Genomic DNA, 18,037 nt, shown 5'->3' on the forward strand with positions numbered 1-18,037 from the left:
CGATCTCGGCCTAATAAATTTCTTAGATAATTTGGAAATAAGAAAAAAAGATGATTAAATCAAATTTCATTAGTTACTTTCAATTACTATTATATATATATATATATATATATATATATATATATATATATATATATATATATATATATATATATATATATATATATATATATATATATATATAGGGAAGAGAGCTGCGGATTATGAGTGGTTAGGTCGTACAAAGAATTGTGTAGTGAGCCAACCCTGGTCTTAACTAGTGTAGTGAACCAACCCTGGTCTTAACTAGTGTAGTGAACCAACCCTGGTCTTAACTAGTGTAGTGAACCAACCCTGGTCTTAACTAGTGTAGTGAACCAACCCTGGTCTTAACTAGTGTAGTGAACCAACCCTGGTCTTAACTAGTGTAGTGAACCAACCCAGGTCTTAACTAGTGTAGTAGGCCAACCCTGGTCTTAACTAGTGTAGTGAACCATCCCTGGCCTTAACTAGTGTAGTGAACCAACCCTGGTCTTAACTAGTGTAGTGAACCATCTCTGGCCTTAACTAGTGTAGTGAACCAACCCTGGTCTTAACTAGTGTAGTGGACCAACCCTGGTCTTAACTAGTGTAGTGAACCAACCCTGGTCTGAACTAGTGTAGTGAACCAACCCTGGTCTTAACTAGTGTAGTGAACCAACCCTGGTCTTAACTAGTGTAGTGAACCAACCCTGGTCTGAGCTAGTGTAGTGAACCAACCCTGGTCTTAACTAGTGTAGTGAACCAACCCCGGTCTTAACTAGTGTAGTGAGCCAACCCTGGTCTTAACTAGTGTAGTGAACCAACCCTGGTCTTAACTAGTGTAGTGAACCAACCCTGGTCTTAACTAGTGTAGTGAACCAACCCTGGTCTTAACTAGTGTAGTGAACCAACCCTGGTCTTAACTAGTGTAGTGAACCAACCCTGGTCTTAACTAGTGTAGTGAACCAACCCTGGTCTTAACTAGTGTAGTGAACCAACCCTGGTCTTAACTAGTGTAGTGAACCAACCCTGGTCTTAACTAGTGTAGTGAACCAACCCTGGTCTTAACTAGTGTAGTGAACCAACCCTGGTCTTAACTAGTGTAGTGAACCAACCCTGGTCTTAACTAGTGTAGTGAACCAACCCTGGTCTTAACTAGTGTAGTGAACCAACCCTGGTCTTAACTAGTGTAGTGAACCAACCCTGGTCTTAACTAGTGTAGTGAACCAACCCAGGTCTTAACTAGTGTAGTAGGCCAACCCTGGTCTTAACTAGTGTAGTGAACCATCCCTGGCCTTAACTAGTGTAGTGAACCAACCCTGGTCTTAACTAGTGTAGTGAACCATCTCTGGCCTTAACTAGTGTAGTGAACCAACCCTGGTCTTAACTAGTGTAGTGGACCAACCCTGGTCTTAACTAGTGTAGTGAACCAACCCTGGTCTGAACTAGTGTAGTGAACCAACCCTGGTCTTAACTAGTGTAGTGAACCAACCCTGGTCTTAACTAGTGTAGTGAACCAACCCTGGTCTGAACTAGTGTAGTGAACCAACCCTGGTCTTAACTAGTGTAGTGAACCAACCCTGGTCTGAACTAGTGTAGTGAACCAACCCTGGTCTTAACTAGTGTAGTGAACCAACCCTGGTCTGAACTAGTGTAGTGAACCAACCCTGGTCTGAACTAGTGTAGTGAACCAACCCTGGTCTTAACTAGTGTAGTGAACCAACCCTGGTCTTAACTAGTGTAGTGAACCAACCCTGGTCTTAAGTAGTGTAGTGAGCCAACCCTGGTCTTAACTAGTGTAGTGAACCAACCCTGGTCTGAACTAGTGTAGTGGACCAACCCTGGTCTTAACTAGTGTAGTGGACCAACCCTGGTCTTAGCTAGTGTAGTGAACCAACCCTAGTCTTAACTAGTGTAGTGAACCAACCCTGGTCTTAACTAGTGTAGTGAACCAACCCTGGTCTTAACTAGTGTAGTGGACCAACCCTGGTCTTAACTAGTGTAGTGAACCAACCCTGGTCTTAACTAGTGTAGTGAACCAACCCTGGTCTTAACTAGTGTAGTGAACCATCCCTGGTCTTAAGTAGTGTAGTGAACCAACCCTGGTCTTAACTAGTGTAGTGAACCATCCCTGGTCTTAAGTAGTGTAGTGAACCAACCCTGGTCTTAACTAGTGTAGTGAACCAACCCTGGTCTTAACTAGTGTAGTGAACCAACCCTGGTCTTAACTAGTGTAGTGAACCAACCCTGGTCTGAACTAGTGTAGTGAACCAACCCTGGTCTGAACTAGTGTAGTGAACCAACCCTGGTCTTAACTAGTGTAGTGAACCAACCCTGGTGTAGTGAACTGAACTAGTGTAGTGAACCAACCCTGGTCTTAACTAGTGTAGTGAACCAACCCAGGTCTTAACTAGTGTAGTAGGCCAACCCTGGTCTTAACTAGTGTAGTGAACCATCCCTGGCCTTAACTAGTGTAGTGAACCAACCCTGGTCTTAACTAGTGTAGTGAACCATCTCTGGCCTTAACTAGTGTAGTGAACCAACCCTGGTCTTAACTAGTGTAGTGGACCAACCCTGGTCTTAACTAGTGTAGTGAACCAACCCTGGTCTGAACTAGTGTAGTGAACCAACCCTGGTCTTAACTAGTGTAGTGAACCAACCCTGGTCTTAACTAGTGTAGTGAACCAACCCTGGTCTGAACTAGTGTAGTGAACCAACCCTGGTCTTAACTAGTGTAGTGAACCAACCCTGGTCTGAACTAGTGTAGTGAACCAACCCTGGTCTTAACTAGTGTAGTGAACCAACCCTGGTCTTAACTAGTGTAGTGAACCAACCCTGGTCTTAACTAGTGTAGTGAACCAACCCTGGTCTTAACTAGTGTAGTGAACCAACCCTGGTCTTAACTAGTGTAGTGAACCAACCCAGGTCTTAACTAGTGTAGTAGGCCAACCCTGGTCTTAACTAGTGTAGTGAACCATCCCTGGCCTTAACTAGTGTAGTGAACCAACCCTGGTCTTAACTAGTGTAGTGAACCATCTCTGGCCTTAACTAGTGTAGTGAACCAACCCTGGTCTGAACTAGTGTAGTGGACCAACCCTGGTCTTAACTAGTGTAGTGAACCAACCCTGGTCTGAACTAGTGTAGTGAACCAACCCTGGTCTTAACTAGTGTAGTGAACCAACCCTGGTCTTAACTAGTGTAGTGAACCAACCCTGGTCTGAACTAGTGTAGTGAACCAACCCTGGTCTTAACTAGTGTAGTGAACCAACCCTGGTCTGAACTAGTGTAGTGAACCAACCCTGGTCTTAACTAGTGTAGTGAACCAACCCTGGTCTGAACTAGTGTAGTGAACCAACCCTGGTCTGAACTAGTGTAGTGAACCAACCCTGGTCTTAACTAGTGTAGTGAACCAACCCTGGTCTTAACTAGTGTAGTGAACCAACCCTGGTCTTAAGTAGTGTAGTGAGCCAACCCTGGTCTTAACTAGTGTAGTGAACCAACCCTGGTCTGAACTAGTGTAGTGGACCAACCCTGGTCTTAACTAGTGTAGTGGACCAACCCTGGTCTTAGCTAGTGTAGTGAACCAACCCTAGTCTTAACTAGTGTAGTGAACCAACCCTGGTCTTAACTAGTGTAGTGAACCAACCCTGGTCTTAACTAGTGTAGTGGACCAACCCTGGTCTTAACTAGTGTAGTGAACCAACCCTGGTCTTAACTAGTGTAGTGAACCAACCCTGGTCTTAACTAGTGTAGTGAACCATCCCTGGTCTTAAGTAGTGTAGTGAACCAACCCTGGTCTTAACTAGTGTAGTGAACCATCCCTGGTCTTAAGTAGTGTAGTGAACCAACCCTGGTCTTAACTAGTGTAGTGAACCAACCCTGGTCTTAACTAGTGTAGTGAACCAACCCTGGTCTTAACTAGTGTAGTGAACCAACCCTGGTCTGAACTAGTGTAGTGAACCAACCCTGGTCTGAACTAGTGTAGTGAACCAACCCTGGTCTTAACTAGTGTAGTGAACCAACCCTGGTCTGAACTAGTGTAGTGAACCAACCCTGGTCTTAACTAGTGTAGTGAACCAACCCAGGTCTTAACTAGTGTAGTAGGCCAACCCTGGTCTTAACTAGTGTAGTGAACCATCCCTGGCCTTAACTAGTGTAGTGAACCAACCCTGGTCTTAACTAGTGTAGTGAACCATCTCTGGCCTTAACTAGTGTAGTGAACCAACCCTGGTCTTAACTAGTGTAGTGGACCAACCCTGGTCTTAACTAGTGTAGTGAACCAACCCTGGTCTGAACTAGTGTAGTGAACCAACCCTGGTCTTAACTAGTGTAGTGAACCAACCCTGGTCTTAACTAGTGTAGTGAACCAACCCTGGTCTGAACTAGTGTAGTGAACCAACCCTGGTCTTAACTAGTGTAGTGAACCAACCCTGGTCTGAACTAGTGTAGTGAACCAACCCTGGTCTTAACTAGTGTAGTGAACCAACCCTGGTCTGAACTAGTGTAGTGAACCAACCCTGGTCTGAACTAGTGTAGTGAACCAACCCTGGTCTTAACTAGTGTAGTGAACCAACCCTGGTCTTAACTAGTGTAGTGAACCAACCCTGGTCTTAAGTAGTGTAGTGAGCCAACCCTGGTCTTAACTAGTGTAGTGAACCAACCCTGGTCTGAACTAGTGTAGTGGACCAACCCTGGTCTTAACTAGTGTAGTGGACCAACCCTGGTCTTAACTAGTGTAGTGAACCAACCCTAGTCTTAACTAGTGTAGTGAACCAACCCTGGTCTTAACTAGTGTAGTGAACCAACCCTGGTCTTAACTAGTGTAGTGGACCAACCCTGGTCTTAACTAGTGTAGTGAACCAACCCTGGTCTTAACTAGTGTAGTGAACCAACCCTGGTCTTAACTAGTGTAGTGAACCATCCCTGGTCTTAAGTAGTGTAGTGAACCAACCCTGGTCTTAACTAGTGTAGTGAACCAACCCTGGTCTTAACTAGTGTAGTGAACCAACCCTGGTCTTAACTAGTGTAGTGAACCAACCCTGGTCTGAACTAGTGTAGTGAACCAACCCTGGTCTGAACTAGTGTAGTGAACCAACCCTGGTCTGAACTAGTGTAGTGAACCAACCCTGGTCTTAACTAGTGTAGTGAACCAACCCTGGTCTTAACTAGTGTAGTGAACCAACCCTGGTCTGAACTAGTGTAGTGAACCAACCCTGGTCTGAACTAGTGTAGTGAACCAACCCTGGTCTTAACTAGTGTAGTGAACCAACCCTGGTCTGAACTAGTGTAGTGAACCAACCCTGGTCTGAACTAGTGTAGTGAACCAACCCTGGTCTTAACTAGTGTAGTGAACCAACCCTGGTCTGAACTAGTGTAGTGAACCAACCCTGGTCTTAACTAGTGTAGTGAACCAACCCTGGTCTGAACTAGTGTAGTGAACCAACCCTGGTCTGAACTAGTGTAGTGAACCAACCCTGGTCTTAACTAGTGTAGTGAACCAACTCTGGTCTGAACTAGTGTAGTGAACCAACCCTGGTCTTAACTAGTGTAGTGAACCAACTCTGGTCTTAACTAGTGTAGTAGGCCAACCCTGGTCTTAACTAGTGTAGTGAACCAACCCTGGTCTTAACTAGTGTAGTGAACCAACCCTGGTCTGAACTAGTGTAGTGAACCAACCCTGGTCTTAACTAGTGTAGTGAAGCAACTCTGGTCTTAACTAGTGTAGTGGACCAACACTGGTGTTAACTAGTGTAGTGAACCAACCCTGGTCTTAACTAGTGTAGTGAACCAACCCTGGTGTTAACTAGTGTAGTGGACCAACACTGGTGTTAACTAGTGTAGTGAACCAACCCTGGTCTTAACTAGTGTAGTGAACCAACCCTGGTCTGAACTAGTGTAGTGAACCAACCCTGGTCTTAACTAGTGTAGTGAACCAACCCTGGTCTGAACTAGTGTAGTGAACCAACCCTGGTCTTAACTAGTGTAGTGAACCAACTCTGGTCTTAACTAGTGTAGTAGGCCAACCCTGGTCTTAACTAGTGTAGTGAACCAACCCTGGTCTTAACTAGTGTAGTGAACCAACTCTGGTCTTAACTAGTGTAGTGGACCAACACTGGTGTTAACTAGTGTAGTGAACCAACTCTGGTCTTAACTAGTGTAGTGGACCAACACTGGTGTTAACTAGTGTAGTGGACCAACCCTGGTCTTAACTAGTGTAGTGAACCAACCCTGGTGTTAACTAGTGTAGTGGACCAACACTGGTGTTAACTAGTGTAGTGGACCAACACTGGTGTTAACTAGTGTAGTGGACCAACACTGGTGTTAACTAGTGTAGTGAACCAACACTGGTGTTAACTAGTGTAGTGAACCAACACTGGTCTTAACGAGTGTTTACCTGGAGAGAGTTTCGGGGGTCAACGCCCCCGCGGCCCTGTCTGTGACCAGGCCTCCTGGTGGATCAGAGCCTGATCAACCAGGCTGTTACTGCTGGCTGCACGCAAACCAACGTACGAGCCACAGCCCGGCTGGTCAGGAACCGACTTTAGGTGCTTGTCCAGTGCCAGCTTGAAGACTGCCAGGGGTCTGTTGGTAATCCCCCTTATGTATGCTGGGAGGCAGTTGAACAGTCTCGGGCCCCTGACACTTATTGTATGGTCTCTTAACGTGCTAGTGACACCCCTGCTTTTCATTGGGGGGATGTTGCATCGTCTGCCAAGTCTTTTGATTTCGTAGTGAGTGATTTTCGTGTGCAAGTTCGGTACTAGTCCCTCTAGGATTTTCCAGGTGTATATAATCATGTATCTCTCCCGCCTGCGTTCCAGGGAATAGAGGTTTAGGAACCTTAAGCGCTCCCAGTAATTGAGGTGTTTTATCTCCGTTATAAGCGCCGTGAAGGTTCTCTGTACATTTTCTAGGTCAGCAATTTCACCTGCCTTGAAAGGTGCTGTTAGTGTGCAGCAATATTCCACCCTAGATAGAACAAGTGACCTGAAGAGTGTCATCATGGGCTTGGCCTCCCTAGTTTTGAAGGTTCTCATTATCCATCCTGTCATTTTTCTAGCAGATGCGATTGATACAATGTTATGGTCCTTGAAGGTGAGATCCTCCGACACGATCACTCCAAGGTCTTTGACGTTGGTGTTTCGCTCTATTTTGTGGCCAGAATTTGTTTTGTACTCTGATGAAGATTTAATTTCCTCGTGTTTACCATATCTGAGTAATTGAAATTTCTCATCGTTGAACTTCATATTGTTTTCTGCAGCCCACTGAAAGATTTGGTTGATGTCCGCCTGGAGCCTTGCAGTGTCTGCAATGGAAGACACTGTCATGCAGATTCGGGTGTCATCTGCAAAGGAAGACACGGTGCTGTGGCTGACATCCTTGTCTATGTCAGATATGAGGATGAGGTACAAGATGGGAGCGAGTACTGTGCCTTGTGGAACAGAGCTTTTCAACGTAGCTGCCTCGGACTTTACTCTGTTGACGACTACTCTCTGTGTTCTGTTAGTGAGGAAATTATAGATCCATCGACCGACTTTTCCTGTTATTCCTTTAGCACGCATTTTGTGCGCTATTACGCCATGGTCACACTTGTCGAAGGCTTTTGCAAAGTCTGTATATATTACATCTGCATTCTTTTTGTCTTCTAGTGCATTTAGGACCTTGTCGTAGTGATCCAATAGTTGAGACAGACAGGAGCGACCTGTTCTAAACCCATGTTGCCCTGGGTTGTGTAACTGATGGGTTTCTAGATGGGTGGTGATCTTGCTTCTTAGGACCCTTTCAAAGATTTTTATGATATGGGATGTTAGTGCTATTGGTCTGTAGTTCTTTGCTGTTGCTTTACTGCCCCCTTTGTGGAGTGGGGCTATATCTGTTGTTTTTAGTAACTGTGGGACGACCTCCGTGTCCATGCTCTCTCTCCATAGGATGGAAAAGGCTCGTGATAGGGGCTTCTTGCAGTTCTTGATGAACACGGAGTTCCATGAGTCTGGCCCTGGGGCAGAGTGCAGATGGAGCAGATAACATCGGATAGACTTGTGTTAATCAAATTTTGTGGCTCTCTCATAAAAAATTCATTTTGATCTTCGACTCTCAGTCTGGTTAGCGGCTTGCTAAAAACTGAGTCATATTGGGACTTGAGTAGCTCACTCATTTCCTTGCTGTCATCTGTGTAGGACCCATCTTGTTTAAGTAGGGGCCCAATACTGGACGTTGTTCTCGACTTTGATTTGGCATAGGAGAAGAAATACTTTGGGCTTCTTTCGATTTCATTTATGGCTTTTAGTTCTTCCCGCGATTCCTGACTCCTATAAGATTCCTTTAGCTTAAGTTCGATGCTTGCTATTTCTCTGACCAGTGTCTCCCTACGCATTTCAGATATATTGACCTCTTTTAGCCGCTCTGTTATTCTTTTCCGTCGCCTGTGCATACATCGAGTGCCACCAAGTTAATCTGTTCTAGGCATAAGTTGGGGTCTGTGTTGCTTAGTATATCTTCCCAGCTTATATCGGTTAGGACTTGGTTTACTTGGTCCCACTTTATGTTTTTGTTATTGAAGTTGAATTTGGTGAATTCTCCCTCGTGACTAGTCTCATTATGTTGGTCTGGGGCTCCACGCATACATGTCTGAACCTCAATTATGTTGTGATCTGAGTATATTGTTTTTGATATGGTGACATTTCTTATCAGATCATCATTGTTAGTGAAGATGAGGTCTAGTGTATTCTCCAGTCTAGTAGGCTCTATTATTTACTGGTTTAAATTGAATTTTGTGCAGAGATTTAAAAGCTCGTGTGAGTGTGAGTTTTCATCAGAGCTGCCTCCTGGTGTTATTACTGCAACAGTATTATTTGCTATATTCCTCCATTTTAGGTGCCTTAAGTTGAAATCCCCCAGGAGCAAGATGTCGGGTGCAGGAGCTGGAAGATTTTCCAGACAGTGGTCAATTTTTAACAGCTGTTCCTGGAATTGCTGGGATGTTGCATCCGGAGGCTTGTAGACTACCACAATGACTAGGTTTTGGTTCTCGACCTTTACTGCTAAAACTTCCACTACATCATTTGAGGCATTAAGCAGTTCTGTGCAAACAAGTGACTCTGCAATGTACAGGCCAACCCCCCCCCCTTTTTTTGCCTGTTCACTCTGTCCCATCTGTATAGGTTGTAACCTGGGATCCATATTTCGTTGTCCAAGTGATCCTTTATGTGGTCTCAGTGAAAGCCGTGAACATTGCCTTTGCCTCTGCAAGCAGTCCACGGATGAAAGGTATTTTGTTGTTTGTTGCTGGCTTTAGATCCTGTATATTTGGAAAGAAGAATGTCATCGGACTGGTGGTATTGTTGGTACTGGGAGGGGGGATTTTTTTTTCCGGCATTAGTATCTGTATCTGTTGGTTTGGAGTGGAGGCCATCGACTGTGGTTCCACTCCAGGAATGACTGGATTTGGTGTACGATTTCTGTCATTTCCTGCCAGTTTTTTTTTCCTTCCTGGCACTAAAAGACCTCTCCCTCTTGAGTGGCTGTGGCTACCAAGGTTTTCCCATGGCCTGGATGTTTTGTATCTTTTTGTCCCCTTTAGATGGTGTGCCTGGCAATTTAAGTTATAGCAGTCTTTCCTGTACTGAAGAGGTACACATTTCGGGGTGAAAAAGCTTACAGGAAGGGAGTTTGGGCTCCATCCAAAGCACACTCAAGCCTCCATGCTTCTGGTATTAACAATTTCCCTCTTATTGTAAGGTGTGACACTAAGCCTATGCTCTCTGGGTTAATTTACTGCGCATACTGGAATTATGAGACTAACAATAACAAGTCTCTCTCAGTGTCCCAAGTCAGTCCCAGCACCTTACTGCATTATTTCATTAACCCATTCACATATCCTCATTAGTTCCTCTTCAGTTGACGTCACACCCGGAAATTGTCCACATAAGATTATTTACCCAATTACTTCGCTCAGTGGACCACCTGTGCACTTAAGGTGTGCATTTATCGTCGCCTGAAGTAAGAGCAATTTATTATTTAACTGTTTATTAATTATATCATTATAAGCAGTCAACAATTTTGGTGTCTTGCTCAGTTCGCAGAGCTGGGCCCTTTAACTGTCCATACGCCATCCTATAATTAGTAGGTAATTCTGGACGGTCGAGCTTCCACGGAAGTCGCACCCAGTAATGTCCAGATTCACATTTAACATCCTTCAGGTATTGTTCCTGAGTAATGGAATCATTTGGACTTTCCTCATTTATATTAATCCCTATGCTGTCCAGATCCAACAAATTAGACTGGTTCAACATCATTCTCGATAGAAGAATACTTGTACTGGGTTGACCTTTTATGAGTAAGACACCGTGACTGTATTCACTACTTCCTCTAGTCATTATTACTAGGCCATAGTCTGCCATATATTACATGGCCCGTACCAGTGTTGAGGAGAGTGACGCCGCATGCTTTTGGATTTATGCCCTTTATCCTGAATTATTACATCCAACACCGGCAAGACTACCTCAGCTAGGCCATCATTATTGCCATTAGCTGCAACCTTTACATCAGTCACTGTAGTGTCAGGGTTATTAAAATTATCATTATTGTCACCATTATTATAAGAATCACATACAACCCTGCACATAACTGTATGGTGCCTTCTCTTGTTGCATTGATAGCAACTGTTCAATTTGGTATGACAATCCTTTACATTATGATTGTCTAGACATCTGATAAATCTGTCAAGTTCTTTCATCCTTTCCACTTTAATATCCCATGAATTATAGGCATTACAATTTTTAGTGAAATGAGTACCCTGGCAGAAGAGGCAGTCTCTCTTTTCCTTGCCTGACCTCTTATTAACTGGGTTACCCTTACTGAGGTACTTATTTCTCTTACCTTGATGTGAGGAACCACTATTACTGATTCCTGTCACTTGATATGTGCCTATTTAACTCTTAACTATGATTATTACCATTGGGAGTATTTTTCCCTTTTGAGACTTGACAGATACTTCAGAGTCATTATGTGTTATATCCTTAGAACTGTTTGGCTGACTGGTCTGCAATTGAACAATTGATTCCTGCCGACCTAATCTGATTTCCTCCAGACCGTACTCTGGAGGTTTTGGCAAACCCACCCTTTGCATTAATAGGTTGATCAACTGCCTGGCTTACACCCTTTAATTTATTCAAAGCCTTACTTTTACAAGACAGTTTTTCTTCCAATTCATAATGTTGATTAATTAAAACATTCATTTCCATTCCATCTGCACAATTCTCCAACAGATCTCTTTCACAGTCTTTAAACCACAATTTGTACCACTCAAATCTACTCTCTAAAGCATCTAAACATAACTTTAATTCATTAGGGTTCACGGTTCTTTGATTCATTAAATCCAAGCACTTGTATGCCTTCGTCACATGGCCTTTAATAGCCTGTAATGATGCCTTCATTACTCTAAAATCCACGGACTTGTCAGCCACATTAACTCCATCAGATCCAGTCATGGTTAGGGAATTATTAATCACTGATTATACAACTTAAGTAGGCGCCTTATAAGAGTAATTCTTGCACTTTACTCTTGTATAAATCCTAGCCACACATGTGCTAGCAATTAATTAGGCTAATTATCATCCACCACACGATCGATTAAATTTGTGTACTCTATACCCACTTTCTTCAATCAGTCACTTAATTATTAAGTAATTAATTCAATTAATTTTTTCACTGATTGCATCCGGTTCAGGAAGGACCAGCGGGCAGATATGGAAAATTTTGTAGGGTGTTACCTGTATGTACCTCAACATTACATGCATACAAGTAATCTCATTGGGAGACAACCATATTGTTTACCGTAGTCACCCCGTGTAGACATGTGAGAAAACTGGTCACGGCAGGTGGTTCCTTCGACCTCACAATCTTATCCATATCTATCCGGGACCAGTATAAATTGGATAGCACCCACAAGTACGGCGCTACTAATTAATTGTGGACTGTATAGATTATATTAGTTTAATTGAATGAAGGGGGGGGGGTAGGTTACACTTGGATATATCCATCAATGAAAAACACTTGTACATAATCCCACCACTTACCAGATATTCTCTGGTGGTCACTTGATGTAGCTGGATCACCCATAATCTATCCAATCATCGACACCATGCCTAACCCTTCTAGGGTAGGGTAGGTGCCTGAGTCCGAGCCTTTAGCTCATAAGACTGTCATTCCCATTAGCCCCCTTGGGGCGGGGATGGCAGACCAGAGAGGCCTAGCTTGTGGCTAGGCCTGGGGACAGTTGGTCCCAAAGATGAGGAGGTACTTGTGCCTCCTCCCATGGGAGACTTAGGTCTCAGACACTCCCTAAAGAGAGAGCCAAGGCAGGGCCACCACTTGGACAAGGCCCGGGCCGGGAGAATACCGGCGAATCTTTAACTAACTAATCTATCCAATTACAACATACCTAACTGGCCAGTATCAGTCTGCTATAACTAGAAGGGTTACTTAACTGTGGGCGATTGATACTCCTATTTCCTCCATTCACCATCTCATTTCGATGTCCTGCTACACCGACACAGTTCTTATTCCAACAGGACGAGTATTCGTTGGTTTATCCCGGTTTAGAAGTCGTAACTCCATAAAACCTTCACTATCCTCGAGACAGGAACACGAGATAAACAGATGCTCACTCTGAGAACGGCGACTCATTTCACTTCACATATTCTCTTAACTTAGTGTTATTATCACTGATTACATTACAATTCACAAGACGATTTAATGTCTCATAATTATTATACACATTAGAGGTCACTCCATTAAGATCTGAGACCGATGAGTGAGGATTAACTCACGGTTATTTCCCCTGGACACACACCATGGCCGTGCACCAGTCACCCCCGGTCGAACCATTATTCACTAATTTTACCACCTTTTTACGGTGGTCACACAAATCACGTTCCCTCACTCTTCACCAGGAACAGTTACAACACTTCCTATTATGAAGTGAGGCCTATATTAATCCTTAGGCCGCCGTGAACGCCAATTTCCTGGTCCCATGTTTTCACAGCCTCCTCACTACACTCAAAACACTCCCGCCTCTCTCTGCCCTGACTCGACCTCCCCCCCCCCCCGCACATCCGTGCAGGCGCAGGATGAACCCGGTTGGTTCTATTCAAAATACAATTTAGAACAACAGTAATGCATTAATCATGTATAGTTACATTATAAAAATATATACAGTATAATTATGGGAATTTATTTTCCACACCTGGTCTTAACTAGCGTAGTGAACCAACCCTGGTCTTAACTAGTGTAGTGGGCCAACCCTGGTCTTAACTAGCGTAGTGAACCAACCCTGGTCTTAACTAGCGTAGTGAACCAACCCTGGTCTTAACTAGCGTAGTGAACCAACCCTGGTCTTAACTAGCGTAGTGAACCAACCCTGGTCTTAACTAGTGTAGTGGACCAACCCTGGTCTTAACTAGTGTAGTGAACCAACCCTAGTCTTAACTAGTGTAGTGAACCAACCCTGGTCTTAACTAGTGTAGTGGACCAACCCTGGTCTTAACTAGCGTAGTGAACCAACCCTGGTCTTAACTAGCGTAGTGAACCAACCCTGGTCTTAACTAGCGTAGTGAACCAACCCTGGTCTTAACTAGCGTAGTGAACCAACCCTGGTCTTAACTAGTGTAGTGGACCAACCCTGGTCTTAACTAGTGTAGTGAACCAACCCTAGTCTTAACTAGCATAGTGAACCAACCCTGGTCTTAACTACTGTAGTGGACCAACCCTGGTCTTAACTAGTGTAGTGAACCATCCCTGGTCTTAACTAGTGTAGTGGACCAACCCTGGTCTTAACTAGTGTAGTGGACCAACCCTGGTCTTAACTAGTGTAGTGAACCATCCCTGGTCTTAACTAGTGTAGTGGACCAACCCTGGTCTTAACTAGTGTAGTGAACCATCCCTGGTCTTAACTAGTGTAGTGGGCCAACCCTGGTCTTAACTAGTGTAGTGAACCAACCCTGGTCTTAACTAGTGTAGTGAACCAACCCTGGTCTTAACTAGTGTAGTGAACCAACCCTGGTCTTAACTAGTGTAGTGAACCATCCCTGGTCTTAACTAGTGTAGTGAACCAACCCTGGTCTTAACTAGTGTAGTGAACCAACCCTGGTCTTAACTAGTGTAGTGAACCAACCCTGGTCTTAACTAGCGTAGTGAACCAACCCTGGTCTTAACTAGCGTAGTGAACCAACCCTGGTCTTAACTAGCGTAGTGAACCAACCCTGGTCTTAACTAGTGTAGTGAACCAACCCTGGTCTTAACTAGCGTAGTGAACCAACCCTGGTCTTAACTAGCGTAGTGAACCAACCCTGGTCTTAACTAGCGTAGTGAACCAACCCTGGTCTTAACTAGTGTAGTGGGCCAACCCTGGTCTTAACTAGTGTAGTGGGCCAACCCTGGTCTTAACTAGTGTAGTGGACCAACCCTGGTCTTAACTAGTGTAGTGGGCCAACCCTGGTCTTAACTAGTGTAGTGGGCCAACCCTGGTCTTAACTAGTGTAGTGGACCAACCCTGGTCTTAACTAGTGTAGTGGGCCAACCCTGGTCTTAACTAGTGTAGTGGACCAACCCTGGTCTTAACTAGTGTAGTGAACCAACCCTGGTCTTAACTAGTGTAGTGAACCAACCCTGGTCTTAACTAGTGTAGTGAACCAACCCTGGTCTTAACTAGTGTAGTGAACCAACCCTGGTCTTAACTAGTGTAGTGGACCATCCCTGGTCTTAACTAGTGTAGTGGACCAACCCTGGTCTTAACTAGTGTAGTGGACCAACCCTGGTCCTAACTAGTGTAGTGAACCAACCCTGGTCTTAACTAGTTTACTGGACCAACCCTGGTCTTAACTAGTGTAGTGAACCAACCCTGGTCTTAACTAGTGTAGTGAACCAACCCTGGTCTTAACTAGTGTAGTGGGCCAACCCTAGTCTTAACTAGTGTAGTGAACCAACCCTGGTCTTAACTAGTGTAGTGGGCCAACCCTAGTCTTAACTAGTGTAGTGAACCAACCCTGGTCTTAACTAGTGTAGTGAACCAACCCTGGTCTTAACTAGTGTAGTGAACCAACCCTGGTCTTAACTAGTGTAGTGAACCAACCCTGGTCTTAACTAGTGTAGTGAACCAACCCTGGTCTTAACTAGTGTAGTGAACCAACCCTGGTTTTAACTAGTGTAGTGAACCAACCCTGGTCTTAACTAGTGTAGTGAACCAACCATTGTCTTAACTAGTGTAGTGGGCCAACCCTGGTCTTAACTAGTGTAGTGAACCAACCCTGGTCTTAACTAGTGTAGTGGACCATCCCTGGTCGTAACTAGTGTAGTGAACCAACCCTGGTCTTAACTAGTGTAGTGAACCAACCCTGGTCTTAACTAGTGTAGTGGACCAACCCTGGTCTTAACTAGTGTAATGAACCAACCCTAGTCTTAACTAGTGTAGTGAACCTACCCTGGTCTTAACTAGTGTAGTGAACCAACCCTGGTCTTAACTAGTGTAGTGGACCATCCCTGGTCGTAACTAGTGTAGTGAACCAACCCTATTCTTAACTAGTGTAGTGAACCAACCCTAGTCTTAACTAGTGTAGTGGACCAACCCTGGTCTTAACTAGTGTAGTGAACCAACCCTAGTCTTAACTAGTGTAGTGAACCAACCCTGGTCTTAACTAGTGTAGTGGACCATCCCTGGTCGTAACTAGTGTAGTGAACCAACCCTAGTCTTAACTAGTGTAGTGAACCAACCCTAGTCTTAACTAGTGTAGTGGACCAACCCTGGTCTTAACTAGTGTAGTGAACCAACCCTAGTCTTAACTAGTGTAGTGAACCAACCCTGGTCTTAACTAGTGTAGTGAACCAACCCTAGTCTTAACTAGTGTAGTGAACCAACCCTAGTCTTAACTAGTGTAGTGGACCAACCCTGGTCTTAACTAGTGTAGTGAACCAACCCTGGTCTTAACTAGTGTAGTGGACCAACCCTGGTCTTAACTAGTGTAGTGAACCAACCCTGGTCTTAACTAGTGTAGTGAACCAACCCTAGTCTTAACTAGTGTAGTGAACCAACCCTAGTCTTAACTAGTGTAGTGAACCAACCCTAGTCTTAACTAGTGTAGTGAACCAACCCTAGTCTTAACTAGTGTAGTGAACCAACCCTGGTCTTAACTAGTGTAGTGGACCAACCCTGGTCTTAACTAGTGTAGTGAACCAACCCTAGTCTTAACTAGTGTAGTGAACCAACCCTAGTCTTAACTAGTGTAGTGAACCAACCCTGGTCTTAACTAGTGTAGTGAACCAACCCTAGTCTTAACTAGTGTAGTGGACCATCCCTGGTCGTAACTAGTGTAGTGAACCAACCCTAGTCTTAACTAGTGTAGTGGACCATCCCTGGTCTTAACTAGTGTAGTGAACCAACCCTGGTCTTAACTAGTGTAGTGAACCAACCCTGGTCTTAACTAGTGTAGTGAACCAACCCTGGTCTTAACTAGTGTAGTGGACCAACCTTGGTCTTAACTAGTGTAGTGAACCAACCCTAGTCTTAACTAGTGTAGTGAACCAACCCTCGTCTTAACTAGTGTAGTGAACCAACCCTAGTCTTAACTAGTGTAGTGAACCAACCCTAGTCTTAACTAGTGTAGTGAACCAACCCTAGTCTTAACTAGTGTAGTGAACCAACCCTGGTCTTAACTAGTGTAGTGAACCAACCCTAGTCTTAACTAGTGTAGTGAACCAACCCTGGTCTTAACTAGTGTAGTGAACCAACCCTAGTCTTAACTAGTGTAGTGAACCAACCCTGGTCTTAACTAGTGTAGTGAACCAACCCTAGTCTTAACTAGTGTAGTGAACCAACCCTGGTCTTAACTAGTGTAGTGGACCAACCCTGGTCTTAACTAGTGTAGTGAACCAACCCTGGTCTTAACTAGTATAGTAGACCAACCCTGGCGTTAACTAGTGTAGTGGACCAACCCTGGTCTTAACTAGTGTAGTGGACCAACCCTGGTCGTAACTAGTGTAGTGGACCAACCCTGGCCTTAAGTAGATTACTGGACCAACCCTAGTCTTAACTAGTGTAGTGGACCAACCCTGGCCTTAACTAGTGTAGTAGACCAACCCTGGCCTTAACTAGTGTAGTGGACCAACCCTGGTCTTCACTAGTGTAGTGGACCAACCCTGGTCTTAACTATTGTAGTGGACCAACCCTTGTCTTAACTATTGTAGTGGACCAACCCTAGCCTTAACTACTGTAGTGGACGAACCCTGGCCTTAACTAGTGTAGTGGACCAACCCTTGTCATAACTACTGTAGTGGACCAACCCTAGCCTTAACTACTGTAGTGGACCAACCCTGGCCTTAACTATTGTAGTGGCCCAACTCTGGCCTTAACTAGTGTAGTGGACCAACCCTTGTCATAACTATTGTAGTGGACAAACCCTGGCCTTAACTATTGTAGTGGCCCAACCCTGGCCTTAACTATTGTAGTGGCCCAACCCTGGCCTTAACTAGTGTAGTGGACCAACCCTTGTCATAACTATTGTAGTGGATCAACCCTAGCCTTAACTATTGTAGTTGCCCAACCCTGGCCTTAACTAGTGTAATGGACCAACCCTTGTCATAACTATTGTAGTGGACCAACCCTGGCCTTAACTACTGTAGTGGACCAACCCTGGTCTTAACTAGTGTAGTGGCCCAACCCTGGTCTTAACTAGTGTAGTGGCCCAACCCTGGTCTTAACTAGTGTAGTGGCCCAACCCTGGTCTTAACTAGTGTAGTGGCCCAACCCTGGTCTTAACTAGTGTAGTAGACCAACCCTGGTCTTAACTAGTGTAGTGGCCCAACCCTGGTCTTAACTAGTGTAGTAGACCAACCCTGGTCTTAATTAGTGTAGTGGCCCAACCCTGGTCTTAACTAGTGTAGTGGTCCAACCCTGGTCTTAACTAGTGTTGTAGACCAACCCTGGTCTTAACTAGTGTAGTGGCCCAACCCTGGTCTTAACTAGTGTAGTGAGCCAACCCTGGTC

General features: G+C 44.5%; 1 protein-coding gene across 1 annotated transcript in view; it reads right to left on the minus strand.

The window, feature by feature from the left end:
• LOC128694397 (phenazine biosynthesis-like domain-containing protein 1) overlaps positions 1-18,037 on the minus strand; it is a 30,201-nt gene that overhangs the window by 2,093 nt on the left and 10,071 nt on the right. The gene's annotated exons all lie outside the window — the stretch shown is intronic.

Source organism: Cherax quadricarinatus, chromosome 60, assembly GCF_038502225.1.
Source record: "Cherax quadricarinatus isolate ZL_2023a chromosome 60, ASM3850222v1, whole genome shotgun sequence".
NCBI lineage: Eukaryota > Metazoa > Arthropoda > Malacostraca > Decapoda > Parastacidae > Cherax > Cherax quadricarinatus.